This window comes from Rissa tridactyla, chromosome 5, assembly GCF_028500815.1.
Source record: "Rissa tridactyla isolate bRisTri1 chromosome 5, bRisTri1.patW.cur.20221130, whole genome shotgun sequence".
Taxonomy (NCBI): domain Eukaryota; kingdom Metazoa; phylum Chordata; class Aves; order Charadriiformes; family Laridae; genus Rissa; species Rissa tridactyla.
Genome location: NC_071470.1, coordinates 71,868,600 through 71,884,650, shown reverse-complemented (window position 1 = coordinate 71,884,650; position 16,051 = coordinate 71,868,600). Strand labels below are relative to the sequence as shown.

General features: G+C 41.2%; 1 protein-coding gene across 1 annotated transcript in view; it reads left to right on the top strand.

Annotated features, from left to right (window-relative positions):
* Positions 1-11: 11 nt before the first annotated feature.
* The window catches only part of INPP4B (inositol polyphosphate-4-phosphatase type II B), a 497,007-nt gene continuing 480,967 nt past the window's right edge, over positions 12-16,051 (top strand). Inside the window, exons 1-2 of the mRNA XM_054201960.1 lie at positions 12-365; positions 1,478-1,691. The gene's annotated coding sequence lies outside the window, so the exon portion shown is untranslated. The remainder of the gene's footprint in view (positions 366-1,477; positions 1,692-16,051) is intronic.

The window sequence follows — 16,051 nt, the reverse complement described above, 5'->3', positions numbered from 1 at the left end:
CGGGCGGCCGTCAGGGAGTGCCGGCCGTGAGGGAATGGCGGCGGCTCGGTCACGGCGAAGGGTTTCCAGGAGCCGCACGGTTTGAAACTAGTGTGTGCCGTTCAGCTTTTACCAGCGTGTAAGGTCTGGCCGGCCCCCAGATCACTCAGTCTGCAGTCGCGGGGGTACCCCTCCCTGTGGTGAGGTAGCGGCCAGGCCTGTCCCGCCGTTAGTCTGCGTGCACAGCCCGTCCTCTCCGCTTGGGACTGGCGTTTGTTGCTTTGTCACTCATGCTCGCCTGTAAGCGCACTTGTAACCAGCAGCGCTTCTGAAGAGAAGCCTTTGCTGTTTAACAGGTGGAGTAGCAGTCACCGTCAATTGTCAATGTATGTGTGTACATACTGTGAGAGTGTTCCCATCCTTATTTAAGCCTGCTTATCCCTCATTTTAAACCAGTTTAGCTCCGGTTTTGAACACACAAATTTTCTTAGTATACCTTGCATTTTCATACCAGAATACGTTTCCAGCATGAGAAAAAAAAAGAGTTCTGCAGTTTCCAAGGACTGAGTATTATCTCTTGAGAAGTAGGTAACAAGAAAGGTCACAAAATTGAATCAAAACCATCGCTGGCTGTAAGCACACTGGAAGCCAAACTCGACTTCCTTGATCAAATAAAATCCTTTAGGCCAGCTCACTGGTCACATAAACTGGGTGTGGTGGCAGAGCCTTCTTGGTCCTCTCAGTACAAACACCTTTGTCCTATGTGGTTCACTAATACCTGTAATTCAACATCAGGAAAGTATGGAAAATGAGCCTAATTAATCCCCGATTTTATTTGATGTGTAACAGGTGCAGAACCTGAGCTGGAGTTTAGGTTGCCAACAGATACTATTAACTTAAGGGTAACAAAAGATACCCACAAACCCTACAGGGACAGCTGTAAGATAATACAGCTGTCAGAAAGCAAAACATGAAACCAAGAAGTTCAGAGTTAACTTGAAAATTGAGTCCACTGTTTATAAAATGTTTCAAAGGTTCAGTTAAAGTGCTCAGATAACTTTAACTTTGCTCCGCTGTGCTCCAGTTTTCTGTTTGCTCTTTACATATGTAAAGCCTAGTTCCAGAAATCAGTGTGCACAAAAAGAAATTGCAAGTGCTGAGTCATTACCTTCCAGCATAAATTGTGTTGATCAAGGGCTTTTTTTCTGAGAAGTTTACAAAGGTCAGAGACCGTTGCCACCAATATATTAATTATCTAAATTATCTTTGTAAAGTGTACTGTATTGGAATGATATCTAAATTAACTTTTTTTTTTTTCCCAAAAGGACTTTGTAGTTAATATCCATAAAAAAATTAACCTTGAAGAAGGTGCTGAATTATGTACCTTGTATACCTGTGGAGCTTAATGCTTTGCCTTTTATGACCTGTACCAGGAATGTTTTAATTTTCTTAAGTTCACTAGTACAAACTCTCTTTTTTAATTTATTTTTTTTTATAGCACTATTCATGGTATCTTCTGAAGCCAGAAGGGGAGAGGAGTCCACTCAGGAGCCCAACCAGAACTCTGAAAGTAAAGGGAAGGGCTGAAATCAAGATGCCAGAGACACGTATATGGAAAGGGGTAAAGTGAGACCTTAACTGGAGAGAGGATCATGTGGATAATGGAAGGAGAAATAAAGCTCGGAGGCGTCAGAAGCTGCAAAGGTGCTCAGGTATGTCAGGGTGCATGAGAAAGAGAATAAAGGACGAGAAATGGAGAAAGGCAGGTGGTATGTCAGGCTCATGGGGCATACAGTGGCATAGGAAAAACACAGGGATGACGAGAGGAGCAGTTGCCATGAATAGCAGAGAAGCAAATGTGAAAGAGCTGGAATGGCCATCTGAAAATCTGGAGACATACGGATGGCTTGCAGGCACATGAAGATACGGGGAATGCAGAAAGCACGAGCAGCTGCAGATTAGCAGGATCAGAGGCTCCAGTGAGCTAAGAGGTCAAAGGTCTGAGCGGATTTTCAGTGCTCTGTCCTTTGTTTACATAGCATTGTGGATAGTAGGGGAGGCAGTGCCTGCTGCTTGGGGTGAGGGAACAGTCTTCCTGACAGTCCAGGAGCATTTTGCCTAGCAGCCTGGTCACAGCAGTCGCTGCATAGATGAGGCCATTTCTCAAAAAATGCCACAGAAAGGTCTGAAAATCTATAACCCTGAGAAAACCTAAAAGTGATGGTTGGAGCTGTATAGTTGGAAGGAGGGTAGGGTACCTCTAGCATAGGAGCTTGGAAATAGTATTCTTACTTGCATCCAGATGACCATCTATGCATACTCCTTATTTAATGAACTTATTTCAAGTAATAGAACTAGCAATGAAAACAAAGTGGTTAAGAGTTACGATTGGTTGATTGAGTCACTGACTATGATTATGACCTCAGAGCTAAGAATAACCTGATCTGTGGGGATGATACTAATTACCACCTTACTATTAGATATGCAATTATTAATATATGCTTATGAGCTAAATTTTCGAACACAGACTGTTCCTCTGTTTTCTGTGAAATACAACTTCTATATATAAATATATTACTAAGTTGTGACAAAATGAAAAATAAGTGAATTCTTCACTGAATAAAATATATCTCAAAATATTTTCTCTGAAAAAGAAAAAAACCCAGTCATGTTTCATGAAAACCAAAGATTATTGGCAAACCTGAATGATAATTACTCTTACTGTGAAACAGCACAAATAGCAGCAGAAGGTTAACCATGGTGGCATCTTCTTAACAACTCAGAAATGTTAAAAACAGTAAGGCAGAAAGGAAACTTTTTATTAAGAACCCTGGATTAAAGATACCCTGTCAGCCTACAGACATTTTATACCTTACGCACAAGATGACTGCTTTCCAGCAGAACATTTTGTAGGTAAGGGGGACATCCTGCAGGGCCATCCTAAGGGCTGGTGAGGCTCCAGATGCAACATCTGCCCATTCCTTATGCCACCCACAGGAACAGGTCTAACATGCTGGACTTCCTGTTGATGTACAGAGATATCCAGATTAAGTGTAGAGTGAATTCACGCTCCCTAAGAGGTAGGATCCCCATATATATATATATATATATAGACAGTCTGGGAGAGTTGGGGTTGTTCAGCCTGGAGAAGAGAAGGCTCTGGGGAGACCTTATTGCAGCCTTCCAGTACCTAAAGGGGGCCTACAGGAGAGATGGGGAGGGACTGTTTGTCAGGGAGTGTAGTGATAGGATGAGGGGTAACAGCTTTAAACTGGAAGAGGGTCAATTTAGACTAGGTATTTGGAAGAAATTTTTCACTATGAGGGTGGTGAGGCACTGGAACAGGTTGCCCAGGGAAGTTGTCAATGCCCCATCCCTGGGTGTGTTCAAGGCCAGGCTGGATGGGGCTTTGAGCAGCCTGGTCTAGTGGGAGGTGTCCCTGCCCAGGGCAGGGGGTTGGAACTATATGATCTTTAAGGTCCCTTCCAACTCTAACCATTCTATGATTCTATGTTTCTATATCTGCAGTAGGTTCAGGGTGGCTGACACTGAGTGTCACGTGGCTTGGCTGTCTGATTGCATGACTGCTAAATCTAGTGTAAGACGGGCAACAGGAGCCTGAAAGAGATGGCGAGCAGGACTCCCTTTTCAGTCACGACTTGCTGTTAGATCAGTTTCACCGTAACATGAAACTGCACCATGAGTCAGGAGCTTCTGAGCGCTAATCATGGCTCTGATATCAACTCCATCAGTGGCTGCAAGCAGCTTATTTAACTGCAGGGTCGATATTTGTCAAGTTTAAATAGTAATAGCTAGGTACTTGAGAGTACTCTAAGGTTCAATTAGATAATGTTTACCAGGTATTAATTATTTTAATTTTCAAAGTGTTGATTAAAAATGCCCGAATGTTGAGTCATCATGTTCTAGTTGTACAGTCACGTGTCGCAAAGGTTTATTCATCCAGTAAACAACAGGGCACAGGTTTATTTATCCAAAAATCAAGACAGCACAGCATGTGGCCCTGATGTCTTACTGAAACTGGTTATCACGATGCAATTATTTATTTTTGAGGAGAGAAGCTTTGATTTGAAAGAGCTGTTTTGTCTCCTGTGGATACAATTTGTCATGATTCAGTTTTGCATATCTAATATATATATTTGCCATGTCAAGGAGTAGCAGCTGACTGAATGTGACTTTATTACTAATTCTGTATTAGTTTTCTTGTTGTAAGAGAAAGGCATTGCAGAGATTGCATTTGGTATTCAGAAGACCTGTGTAGTAATTGCCTTGAAAACGAGGGGTATCTGTAGCTACAGCCAAGTAACAGACTTAACAACTGTGAATAAAGGCAGCAGTCCAGCAGTGGTACGAGATCCAGGTAGCTCCTCAGCATTCATGTGGCAATAAGCCGCCTGGGTGCTAGGTTGAGACACTAAAAGTTTGAGGAGGCTCAGGCCTCTGTTGGGATTAAAAGACATGCAGTGTGGACTGGGGGACCAAAAAGTTGATGTCTTCAAAGGCAGGCACATCCAAATGAGATAAACTGATAGACTGCATCTGCCACTGGAAATTTCCAGGAATAAGAAGCATCTCTGTGGTTCAGCATGGCTCAGATTTAGTTTGGCTGAAATACTGTGTTTAGACTTAGGTTTCTTTGCTAGATACATCTGCCTTCTTTACTAAGTACTCTGTCTCAGTAAGGGGTTCAGCCGGTCCACTGTGATGAGTGTATTTTGTATTAAGTTCCTTTACTCAAAAGGATAACTGGCAATTTTTGTACAAGATCTTTCTTTCAAATCTCCGTTACATGAATAAACAAAAATTGCTTGTTACGAAATATACTGTTCTCACTGATGTCTATCTCATTGCACACCCTGAAGAAAGTGAATGTACACAGTGAAACAATGGTGGTTAATTGATATTTTGACAACTGGAAACTTAGCTGTGTATTGGACTCTACTTGATGGTTCTTCACTGATGTCTTTGTGAAATTTAGAATTACATCAGTGAAGACCCACAGTGGTCAGGAAGGTTTAAGGTACCTAGACATTCACAGCAACTACCCAGAGGCAATGTATATCCCAACAGCTTATGTTTCACCGGTAAGATGCACATAACTTTTCAAAGCCCTGACAGTCTAAAAAGTGAACTTTTGGGGACTCTGTGTCTCTTCTCTTGCATGACACAAAATGTTCAAAGTAAATGTCCCAGATTTTAAAGTTGACATAAACTGCATAATGTTTAGAATGTGTAAGGCTAGATGTTTAAATATGAAGAATCAGACTAAGTTATGCCAAAACCCCTTGAATTTGTGCAATCCTTTATCTATTTTGCTTGTGCAAATGCCTATTTCGCATGCATACATTTGCAATACAAATGCAACTTGAGTGTGTTCGTATGAAAATGTGGCATTATGTAGGAATTTATATGCAATGATACATACTATTTTCAGGAACAGAATTTGTAATGGTGATTGTGTCTTTCAAATACTGTGCCTATATGAAGAGCTTCCATTGAGAAATGATACATTTGATAAAATTCAGATACCTGCTGAGGAAATAGCCTGTTTGTAGAAATGGAGTTATACATCAGCCCAGATATCTGACAGAAAGTAATAAAAGTAGATTCCCTGCAAGGTCATCTGTGACTCAGAAATTAGACAGAATATGGACTGCAGAAGTCAGCTGTGAGGCTATGTCAGAGATGCATACTTCATTGAATCTGCCCCAAAAGGTGTGTCAGATATCACACCTTTCTCTAGAAAGAAAAGATTCAGTAGGTGAAGAAAATATTAAGCCTCGTACTGCACTGCATCTTATGCAGAACTGACTTAACAAGTTTTTCACTCTGTGATATTTCTAAAATTTTAGTGAAGTGTTCAGTAGCTGCACATGCATCCAAATAAATATATATTCAAATTTGTAAAAATATGACAGCACACTTCATTTGGGAAAGTAGCGGGTTTAGCTTAAGTTAGACTGCTATTTCTTTTATCAGTTTTTAATGAGACACTAGGCAGAACCAGTACTGAAATCCTTAGAGCCATTGGCTGACACTTAGAATGTCTGCTGCTTAATGAAGGAGGAAATTGTTTCATAAATCTCCTATTTTTATTGCCATTTCTTCATATGAGGAGTGCAAATCACCTTTCAGACTTACGGGTTTCTGCTGTCTCCTTCTTCATATATTATCCATGTGCATTGTAAAGGATACTGTGAAAGAATGTAATTTGTCCAAGACCAAATATCAAAGATGTTCATGCTATCAGATTTTCTGGATATACATTTTATGGATGATATTTGAAGGAATAACTGAAGACCAAATGCTCATTATCATTAAAAGCAAATCCAAAAATACGTGGGGGATCCAGAAAAAAAAAAAAAAAGTAGGAAGTTAAGTATCACAGAACAAAAAGTTTATCCCTGAGAGATATGACCATTGCTTGATTGGTGTGTACCTTAAAAGAGGTGCGTCACCTTATTGGAGCCTGGGGATTTGCCAGTATTAAGAGATGTATACATCCTGTGAGGAATCAGGCACCTCTGTGTACCTTTTCTAGTTGTTACCTAACATTTATAACATTTTTTTCACTAACCCAGCATTGTGGCTTGTATGAAATCCTTTGCCCTGAGCTAACAAAGCAAAGTGTTTCAGTATATGCCTGATAATGTGGCACAAAAGAAGTCTTACAGTTTTCAGTGGGACTGCTGTAATGCTCAACTGTCATCATTGCCTGGGTCTTTACTGACATGTGCAGACCCTTCTAAGTGAAGTAATCCACTATGTTTTGCATCTTGGTTTGTGTCTTCGTTTGCCTTGCGTTTGCTACAGCATATAAGATCTGCGCACCACTTTTAAACTCTGAGGTCTTGGTGCTTTTCTTCATTTTTTTTTTTTTTGGGGGGGGGGGTTGTTGTTTGTTTGGTTTTTTTATAGCATACATAGAATCTGAATTTTCTCTTACTTGCATAGTGCTGTCAATACCATTGGTCAGGCTTAATACAATTCATGGACTGTATGACTTGCTTTGTTCTAATTGTTTTGCCAAAGATTAAGTGTTGATTTTCCCAGGGTCTGAGAATTTTGTCGCTGGTCGTAACCACGATTTTTCTTTCTCCCTGAGAAGCCATGAAAAATCCAAGATGGGCTCATCAGCCGTAAATCTGTCATAAACTTCTCTTACCATCTTTTTTTGGGTCTCTATTTAAAAATATACTTCTTGGACCTTAAGGCAAACTTCAGATGTCTACAGTTTCACATTAGCTCCCTTCTGACTCTTTCCTCTTTCCTGGCGGCTGTTGCTTACAGTTTTGAAGAGAATCATTGTTTAATTTATTCATGTTTCATTTTTAAAAGAATGTCAGTGCCGATAACCAACTCAATATTTCCTTGGTTATGCTCACAATACTCTGAATTATTCAGTAAACACTCTGTGTCAAAAATGTCTGACAGAGGTCCCTTTCATCCTCAGTCATCATTCTGACTGCATCTAACCTACATTGCATGGTGGAGATACCCAGCTTAGTTTCAGCCTGAGCAGGTGTGTCTGCACCCCGCCTCAAATAATAAGCAATGCAATCTTTTCATTCATAGGGGCACAGCTGGGCTACTGCTGCTTCTGACACTGCACAATGCTTTGTTGTGGGGTAGATAGGTCCTTCATTGCCCGGAGAAAGTCTATGTGATCAGGTCAAATTGGCTTTCAGAGTCCACCTGCAGTGTTAAAGCATTACATCTCTGACATCTCTACCTCCTGTCAAATTCAAGTGAAATCAGCCCTTCTATTCTAGTGCTTATGATGAGCAAGAGGAGGGCAGACACATGGACGTGGCCACATACGCCTTGTTTCCTTGCAACACTAAGCAAAGGTGTTTGACTTCCAGCTCAAGGAATCCTGAAACACTGCAGATATCATACACATTGTGTACACTGAATTAGTTCACCCAGAAATGAAGTACTGTGAAACAAGGAGCTCGGTAGCTCTGGACAATAACAAGGGACAGAAAATAAAGACTATTTTGTGCAAACGTGAAAACATGTTTAATGAAAGTCAGATGCAGACCCAGTAGCATAGATCCTCCAAAATCAGGGACAGCATAAGAAGTGCATTATGTTGGTCTTGTACAGACATCCTCGAAGATTTCACACTTAAGTGAGCAGATCACAAGGAGTAATTTAGCCCTAAGACACAGTCTAGTCACACTGGTAATCAGAATGTACAATTAGTTTCTATCTTCTGCCAGAAATGTCAATGCAGTTTAGTGATTTTTTAGAAGAGTTCGCACAGCTGCTATTTCATTTACCTATTAGATTGTGGGTTTTTTTGCTTTTTGAATTCAGCTCCAATATTCAAATCCCCAGAAGAATTTTTCGCCACGAAGTAATATATCTCATTCAGAGTATTTTGGTTTGGAGTCTGTGATAATCTTCCAAAATAAGCCAGCCTGTCCATATTTTGACACTTTGTGCAGTGTTGCATGCACTAATTCAAATGTGTAACAACAAAAGGGATCGTAACCATTTTTTGGAATTGCTGAATTCTTTAGTAAAAATTTGGATCACTAAGAAAATTTTCTTTACCTCAGGCTTACTTAAGATCCATGAAAAAAAGAATTGTGGGGTATAGAAAAACAATGCAGGGTCAGATGTATACTCTGAAATGTGAAATTGTGTAAACACATTTTAATTTGGATTCCATTTTAAATTTCGGCACAGATGGAGCCTGTGATAATTCAACAGCGGTGGTATTTTGTCTTCATCTTAAACCAGGATCTGACATGTTCTTTGCTTACAGTAGCTAGTGAGGGGAGCTTAGGTTAATGTGTGAAATAATTGGTTCTCTGAACAGTTGGGCGCAGTCTCAATCAGTTCCAGTTTCAGTGTCAGATTTCTTTTAATCAGAGGGAAGTACAGATTTTTTTCTGGTGCTCTGTATGCACTGAAATTGGTTGGAAAGAAAATGCTTTGAACAGTGCAGCGTAGAAGCAAATGTTCAATGTTATAAATAACATATGATTGGGAAAATATACTAAGCTTGTAGAGCTTATTTATGTTGAATCATGTGTCAGGGTGTACTATGGACTTTTCTGCCCTGATTTCAATGATCTCATTCTTCTGGGAGAGGACCCATTTAAAGTAGAAGTTCATTTCATGCAAAGCATAAATACATCTACAAAAATAATTATTTTTTTTAAATGAAGACAAAATTCTCTACTACCTATTATCTACATTATGAAAAAAAGAAAACACATTACGGTGGCCCAAAACATTTTAAAAAATGAGGCAGATCCAGCCCCATCTTTTTAAAAATTACATTGTGTATACTGACAGCTTTATATAGAACTTATCCAAATAAAAAGAAGATGCATCCTTTTTTTTTCCTGTAGTTGTTACATGTGTTTGAGTATTCCTAGAATGATTTAAAGGCAATAAGAGAATCACAGAAGGTTTATAGTGTCATAAACTACTGTAGGAAAATCTGGATAACAGAGAGGAAAATTAATTTTTATTTAAGTGACTATAAATTGCTTTTGGTTTGTTAATGCTTATTTAGCTTAATATAAATCAGACACCTAACAAATACATGGAGCATTCTTTCTGATAAAAAGAATTGCCATTTCAGTTTTTCAACAAAGATCTGGCTTAGGTCGGTCCCCTGGGGAGAGCTCAAAGGTACTTCCTACCCTCGTTGTTCCCTTAGGCCAGTCACTTTCCAGTCCAGCATCTCACCAGTCAGAGCCTTGGTTCTGACATAAGGATTTGTGTCTCGTGTTGTTTCTTGCACTGCTTGTTATCACTGTAAGAGTAACAGCTTCCTAGCTCATGCTTCGCTTCCCGAGTTTCCTGCTAGTATTTACCTGCTGTGCATTCATATTTCTGCTAGTGCTGGAGAAGTATCTTCCTCTCAGAGTAGATCAAGGCAGGTTGGAAGGGATTGCCAAGACACCCCTTCCTCTGAGGCAACATCTGATTGCACAGAGCACTCAAATTCTTGTTTCCTATCAGTATTAGACAGGTCTCCTTCAAAACTGAACCATGACCCATGAACATCCTCTTGCCTTCAACCCACCATGATAAGGGAATGGTTAAGGCCAGCTGACCTTTACCTGTGTTCAAGCAGTGCTGCCAAACCAGACATCCATGCCTGAATGTGCACTACTGGGTACTTGTGAGTCCTGCTTTCTACCAATACTCCACAAATCCCAATGCTTTTGAACATAAAAGCCCTTGCGAAAGATTCATTGTGGCCCACAACTTGCTTGTGAAATAGGCATCACTGTAGACAGTTTAAATGATTCACCAAAGGCTGCAAAATAATTTTACAACACCTGGGACTCTCAGAGATTTATGCTTGACATTATCTGGTAAAGCAATTTGATTTTGTTTATATTATAATTTATCTGTATTTTAAAAGTGTATCAGGAGAACAAGAAATTACACCCTGCACTTTCAAAGTGCTTTATGAGTATCAGGCTTACTAAAAGCCAATAGGGTGCACGTTCTAAAATGACTTAGGTGCTTTTGAAAATCCTCCTGTGTAAACACACTTTTCCTGATGAAGCTCCATCTGACACACCCTCATAAATATCTGCAAAACCACCTCATTCTCTTTTTGTGACTCTCTGTCAAACTACCTCTTGATCTAATACCTACAGAAGAGCTCCAGTGTGCTCTCTGTGATTGTTCTTTGTTTTACTGGCCTTGATTGTCTTTTATTACCTCCACGGTCCATGTATTTGTTATCTCTTCTCTCTTGGCTCATATTCACATTTTCGGTGTTCAAGAACTGGACTACTCTTTCCATTTTGTGTTTTTACAGCATGTACTAGGGCATGGCTTGCTTCACAGTGCAGTGACAAAATAATTATGCACCAACTTTGCATGACAGGGAAAAAGTAAGTGAACACTACATGAGTATAGGTGCGTCTGGCAACATGTAAGTACGCCACCCACACAGCGACTGTTTGCTACTGTGGTGCTAAGAAGAGCTTCTGAATGGGGTGGAGATTACCAAATCATAGTGTTCCTAGTTTTGCTGTAGTATGCAGGCTTATGTCCTGATGGATTGCAGAGGACATGCCATGAAAAGATGTTTCATTACAGTGGAATAGTGTAGCATTGGAAATAAGTATAAATAGGGATGTTTAAATAAAAGGAGTTGGGATTCATCTGGAAAGAATGAAATGAAACTGATTTTTGCTTCATTTGGATAGTTAAAATAGGAAGAAGATAACCATTATAGGGCCAGTGACACACTTGCTAGCACAATAGAAATAATCAGGATTCCAGTTTAATGAGATATTGTAGAACGTGTGAATATTTTAAAGTGCTAATGAAAAAGAAAGAAGTGTTATGAGCGGTAAAAAATGGTAATTGGTAGATAGTAACACATTTAAGGAATAGTGACAGTTTCATATGAAAAAGCATTGTAAGAATGTTGCTTAGCTTAACTGGGACAGGAAAGATTTACAGAAAGAAGGGATTCAAAAGAAGAGCAGCTTTACTCCTGTCCTTGCAAAGCATTGGTTAATATTAATTAAAACTGAGACAGGACAAAGCTTAGGGCATGCATAATGGCACAACTGCTTTTATGTGCAACATAATTCCTTTCATGTCCATGTAGCCAACAAAATATCCTCTGAATGGCATTGACCAACACAGGTGAGTGGTAGGTGAGTGTAATATTGCAGAATATTTGGAAGAATTACTAATTGCAGAGCACTTTGCGTTGTACCTAAGACATTGCGTGGGTAAAGTGCTCGTATCCCAGCTGTTGTCCTCTCTGCATGTTAGGTGACATGGGGCAGGAGCTCACTGCCCATAGGAAATGCACGTTCAATTCTCATTTTGTGTAACCACTAGCATAACATTTAAGCCCTCTGTACCTTATTTTTTCACATGAAATTGAGAATTATGTCATATGATGTTTCTGGCATAGCTTTGTGCGTCACATTTATCTAGATAATGAGACAGTCCTACTGGCAGGAGCTTTCAGTAACTAACACAACTGGATCCTAGTCTGGGTGATCGAGTGCGATCCAGGTCTCAAGCTGCCTGTTACAACCTGCCCTCTGCTTTGAGCGGCTGCTGTGCCTTGCCCAGTTTCAGCTGGATTAAATTAATGTGTTTCTTGAGGGAGCTCTTCAATCTCACTTCTGGATCTGGAGCAATAGCAATAACCCACTTTCTCAAAAAGCCCCAAACAAGTGTACCAATAACCTTGAAACCAGCTTTACCTTTTGGGGAAGACAATAGGAATCCAGCCATCCTGGCTTTAGGTGCAAACCAGGGAAACAGCAAGTGATAACCTGAGCTTCTCTCTGGGTGTATTTAGTAAGATCTGTCTTGTTCACACTAATCACTGGCAAAATTCATACCTTCTTCAGGAATCAGACTTAGCTCCACTTTTTCCTATAATGTCCACAGGCGTCTCCATTAATGTGGCAAATTTATAATTCTGCAGATTCTGGGTCTGCACTTTTACTATGAATTTTGTGTCCCTAATTGCTTTTGGCTAAGTAGGAATTCCATTTCATCTCAAAATACTCTACTAGTGGGAGTAGTGGGAGTAGTAGACTATTGGGACTAGTGGGAGATGTGGTGGTCAGAGGTCGTCTTGGGTTTAGTGATCATGAAATGTTCAAGTTTTCAATTCGTAGCGATGTCAGGAGAGGGGTTAGCAAAACCTCAACCTTGGACTTCCAGAGGGTGGACTTTGGCTTGTTCAGGACACTGGTTGAGAGAGTCCCTTGGGAGACAGTCCTGAAGGGCAAAGGGGTCCAGGAAGGCTGGACACTCTTCAAGAAGGAAATCTTAAAGGCTCAGGAGCAGGCTGTCTCAAAGTGTTGCAAGTCTAAAGGGCGGGGAAAATGGCCAGTCTGGATGAATAAGGAACTTCTGATGGGATTTAGGAATAAAAGGAGGGTTTACTACCTTTGGAAGAAGGGACAGGCAACTCAGGAGGAGTACAGAGATCTTGTTAGGTTATACAGAGAGAAAATTAGGAAAAGTCCAGCTGGAGCTCAACTTGGCCACTAACATAATGGACAACAAAAAAAGTTTTTATAAATACATCAACAAAAAGAGAGCCAGGGAGAATCTCCATCCCTTACTGGATGCGGGGGGGAAAGTTGCAACTAAAGACGAGGAGAAGGCTGAGATACTTAATGCCTTCTTTGTCTCCGTCTTCAATAGTCAGACCAGCTATCCCCAGGGTGCTCAGCCTCTTGAGCTGGAAGATAAGGATGGAGAGCAGAACAACCCACCCATAATCCAGGAGGAAGTAGTCAATGATCTGCTTCTGCACCTAGACGCGCACAAGTCTATGGGGCCAGATGGGATTCACCCAAGAGTACTCAGGGAGCTGGCGGGAGAGCTCACCAAGCCTCTCTCCATCATTTATCAACAGTCTTGGTCAACAGGGGAGGTACCAGATGGCTGGAGGGTGGCTAATGTGACGCCCATCTACAAGAAGGGTCGGAAGGAGGGTCCAGGAAACTACAGGCCTGTCAGCCTGACCTCGGTACCAGGAAAGATCATGGAGACGATCATCTTGAGTGAGCTCTCACGGCAAGTGCAGGGCAGCCAAGGGATCAGGGCCAGCCAGCATGGGTTTAGGAAAGGGAGGTCCTGCTTAACCAACCTGATCTCTTTCTATGACCATGTGACCCGCCTTCTGGATGCGGGGAAGGCTGTGGATGTTGTCTATCTGGACTTTGGTAAGGCCTTTGACACCGTCCCCCACGGCATTCTCCTGGAGAAGATGGCGAATCATGGCGTAGACAAGTGTACTCTTTGCTGGGTTAAAAACTGGCTGGATGGCTGTGGGCAGAGAGTTGTGATTAATGGGGTGAAATCCTCTTGGTGGCCCGTCACCAGTGGTGTCCCTCAGGGCTCAGTTTTGGGGCCAGTTTAGTTTAGTATCTTTATCAATGATCTGGATGAGGGGATTGAGTGCACCCTCAGTAAATTTGCAGATGACACCAAACTAGGTGGGAGTGTTGATCTGCTTGAGGGTAGGAAGGCTCTACAGAGGGACCTGGACAGGCTGGATCGATGGGCCAAGGCCAACTGTATGAGGTTTAATAAGGCCAAGTGCCGAGTCCTGCATTTCAGTCACAACAACCCCAAGCAACACTGTAGGCTTGGGGAAGAGTGGCTGGAAAGCTGCCCGGCAGAAAAGGACCTGGGGGTGCTGGTGGACGGCCAGCTTAACATGAGCCAGCAGTGTGCCCAGGTGGCCAAGAAGGCCAACAGCATTCTGGCTTGTATCAGGAATAGCATGGCCAGCAGGAGTAGGGAAGTGATTGTGCCTCTGTACTCGACACTGGTGAGGCCTCACCTTGAGTGCTGTGTTCAGTTCTGGGCCCCTCTGTACAAGAGGGACATTGAAGCGCTGGAGCGTGTCCAGAGGAGAGCTACCAGACTGGTGAGGGGTCTGGAGACCAGGTCATATGAGGAGAGGCTGAGGGAGCTGTGCATGTTTAGCTTGAAGAAGAGGAGGCTGAGGGGAGACCTCATTGCCCTCTACAGCTACCTGAAAGGAGGTTGTAGAGAGGTGGGTGTTGGCCTCTTCTCCCAGGTGAATAATGACAGGACCAGAGGAAATGGTCTGAAGTTGTGGCAGGGGAGGTTTAGGTTAGATATTAGGAAGAATTACTTTACTGAAAGAGTGGTCAGGCACTGGAACAGCCTGCCCAGGGAGATGGTTGAGTCACCATCCCTAGAGGTATTTAAGAAATGTCTAGATGTGGTACTTCAGGGCATGCTCTGGTGGCAGAGATTGTAGTTGTTTGTTTGTGGGGTTTTTTTTGTTTTGTTTTGTTTTTTGGGTTTTTTTTTTGGTGTGTGTATGGTTGGACTTGATGATCTCAAAGGTCCCTTCCAACCATGAAGATTCTATGATTCTATGATACTACCAATTCAGAAGACTCCGTGCAATGAGAACTTTTCCTCTTTTTTTGGTTTTTATTTTACCTTACTTATTTATGGTACTGAAAATAATTTTTGGAAATATATTTGACATAAAATGAAGATTTTTTTTTATCCAGAACCATCTAATGCCATTGTCCGAATACCTTGCCTTGCTTGTCATTAGCATAATTAATCTCTTAAAACTGAAATAAATTACCAGATCCATCCTAATCATTATTCTCTGACTTGTCAGCTGAAGTTAGACCACATTTAATGCTAATGCTATGTAAAATCTGACATGCTGGGAATATATAACATATTTCTGAAGGGCATGATGATAATCAGATTTGTCTAGACATGTAAAACACATTTTTGAGGCTGTAAATTCCTCCAATTAATTTCACGAGTTTTTGAGACTCATGATAATTTAACTCAGATATAGTGTGGGAATTAGAAATTGTAATAGTCACAAAGTTTTTAGCAGAAAAGCCACTACTGTCTTAAAATAATAAGGCCACATCACCATGTGTTGTAAATAATATTAGTGTTTTATTTCCAGTATTTAATGTATTCACTAAGCTTTTTACTTAATGCAGGTACTTGTCCGTTTGAGTAGGAATAAATTTAGACATTAGCCAATAAAGCGTATCAACTTGTTACTTAATGGCATACTTTCTTCTGCTGATGCCCATGCAGCTGTGAGCTTTTTCAGTTCGTTACGCTTCTCTCATTCCAATGCAGCATGCGCTGGCTGTAGTGGGAACCGGTGCTTACATGCAATCCCTCTCCAGTGTGGCTGAGGAGTAGTGGAGCAGGTTGGGATATCCATGGTTTTCCATTGCAGGTCTGGTAGGAAAATAACATTGTCCAAAACAGCACCGGTAAGCTGGTTGCATGTTTTGAAGTTGCAGAATTAGAGGTACCACAATGCCAATTTTTAAGCTGATCAGTGGTGTGGCCAGTCCTGCGGTCACATGTCTGCATGTTGCTGCCACTGCAAAGCCATGGAAAAAACGCTATTTTTCATATCTGTCTCTTCAGTTCCCCTTGCTTTCCCCCAAAGTCTAGTGTACAAGCACCTGGCAGAAAAACACTTTTGCTGATGAATGTGTTCATCTGAAGCACTGATGACATTTAATTTGTCAAGCTGAGCCTTTTC